Genomic DNA, 2039 nt, shown 5'->3' on the forward strand with positions numbered 1-2039 from the left:
TTCTAAACGGAAAACGGCAATTACTTAAAAAGGTACTAAAATTTATAAACTGTGTCATAAAATTCTAAAGCGCCTAAATCTTAATCTAAAGAAAAGCACTTAAGGAATTTTACGGCAAAGCCTAAAAATCTAGAAATACTATGGCAAAATACTAAGCTTAAAACTATATATTACGAATGATAATTATAAAGACTACGTACTAAATAATAAAAAGATACAAATTATAAAAGGATATAATCTAAAAATGATAAAAATAAAATTTTATAAAAATATTATTTTTATATTTTTTTTATAAAAGTATTAATCTATATAAATACTAATAATAATAAAACTTAATAAAACAAATTAAAACTAAAACTAAATATTAATTTAATAAACTCTAATTAAATTAATTAATATTAAACTAAACCCTAATTTCGCATTAAATGCGTTTAAGGTTTCCTGTCAGACAGGCCTACGCGACCGCGTGGTATTTTGTCTGTTTGGCTCCGCAATCGCGGAGTATGCAGGTTCAGTTGTTGTTGTAGGCTCAAAATCGTTCCGTTTTTTTTACAATGTTGTAGGTTCAGTTGTTGTTGTAGGTTCTGTTGTTGTTGTACGAGTTATTGTTGGGTCCATTTGGATTGTAAAGAATGTTTTGACTTCGATTAAAGTTTGGCCTTGGCGGTTTATAATTATTTTGATAATTATTTCCCGAGCCTTTGGTTCATGTAGGAAACATTCTCACATTTTTCCATCGTTTGTTCAATGTGACAATCTTTTGTTAAGTGTGGTCCACCGCATTGCTCACAACTGATTCGTATTGCGTGAATATCTTTAGTTATCTTTTCCATTCGTCTCTCGAAAGCATCTGTTTTTGCGGAAACGGAATCAAAGTCATGGCTAGAATCGGCTCTAGCCGCTTTAGATGATCTAACGATGTCTTTTTCTTGGTGCCACTCATGTGAGTGGGAGGCTGTGTTATCAATAATTTTGTAAGCTTCAATTGCGGTTTTCTTCATAATGGAACCACCAGCTGCTATGTCGATGTCTTTTCGTGTAGTAATGTCGCATCCTTGGTAGAATATTTGTACTATTTGATAAGTGTCTAAACCATGTTGAGGACATCCTCTCAATAACTTTTCAAATATTGTCCACGCTTCATATAAAGTTTCATTTGGCTTCTGAGTGAACGTAACAATTTCTCCTTGAAGTCTCACGGCTTTAGATGCCGGAAAGAATCTTTTAAGAAATTTCTCAACTAAAACATCCCATGTGTCAATCGCTCCTTTGGGTAATGATTCTAACCAATCTTTGGCTTCTCCCTTTAAAGTCCAGGGAAACAACATGAGATAGATTTGTTCATCCTCAACTTCTCTGATTTTGAATAGAGTACAAATCCTATTAAAGGTTCAAAGATGTTCGTTTGGATCTTCTTTTGGCGTTCCACTATATTGGCACTGATTAGTTACCATGTATAGGATTTGTCCTTTGATTTCATAATCTGGCGCATTAATTTCTGGCTTAATAATGGCGTGACCTTGGCCCGTGCGTGTGGCTCTCATTCAGTCTTCCATACTTAGAGGTTCCGTTACTTCCATTTTTGAATTTGTTGAATACGAATCACTAGAGGATTCTGATTTAATGGTTTCTACCTCGACAATATCTGGTTGTATAATTTGTGGTTCAGGAGGAATGATTAGTGGTTCAGGATCTCTGAATTGTCCTTGAATATCGTCCGGGTTCTCAATTATGAGGTCGGGTTCAAAAAATGGATTATCGAAAATTTGAATTGGAGTACTCGGTTGACTAGATGATGATTCTAAAGAAAAATCAACGGCGACAATATTGGCTAGATGTCTTGATCGAGTTATAGGTGGTGAACGTATGAAAAGTGGTGAACGTTTTACTCGGTGCATTCACTGAATATCCTATTAGTTATAAAAATAAAAAATTATATAAGTTATCAAATTAATAGACTTTTCTGATTTTGCCCTCGTTTCGAATATCCAATAGATGCAGCAGGTAGCCAGGACCCTTTAAATCGGAAGCCCACAACT

The 2039-nt window shown here is 34.2% G+C and overlaps 1 non-coding gene across 1 annotated transcript; it reads left to right on the plus strand.

The window, feature by feature from the left end:
* The first annotated feature begins 1089 nt into the window (after positions 1 to 1089).
* On the plus strand, positions 1090 to 1196 carry LOC139903254 (small nucleolar RNA R71). Its single transcript, XR_011778089.1, has one exon. It is a non-coding gene; the product is annotated as a small nucleolar RNA R71 (small nucleolar RNA).
* The last annotated feature ends 843 nt before the right edge of the window (positions 1197 to 2039 follow it).

The sequence above is a fragment of the Rutidosis leptorrhynchoides genome, chromosome 3, assembly GCF_046630445.1.
Source record: "Rutidosis leptorrhynchoides isolate AG116_Rl617_1_P2 chromosome 3, CSIRO_AGI_Rlap_v1, whole genome shotgun sequence".
NCBI classification, from domain to species: domain Eukaryota; kingdom Viridiplantae; phylum Streptophyta; class Magnoliopsida; order Asterales; family Asteraceae; genus Rutidosis; species Rutidosis leptorrhynchoides.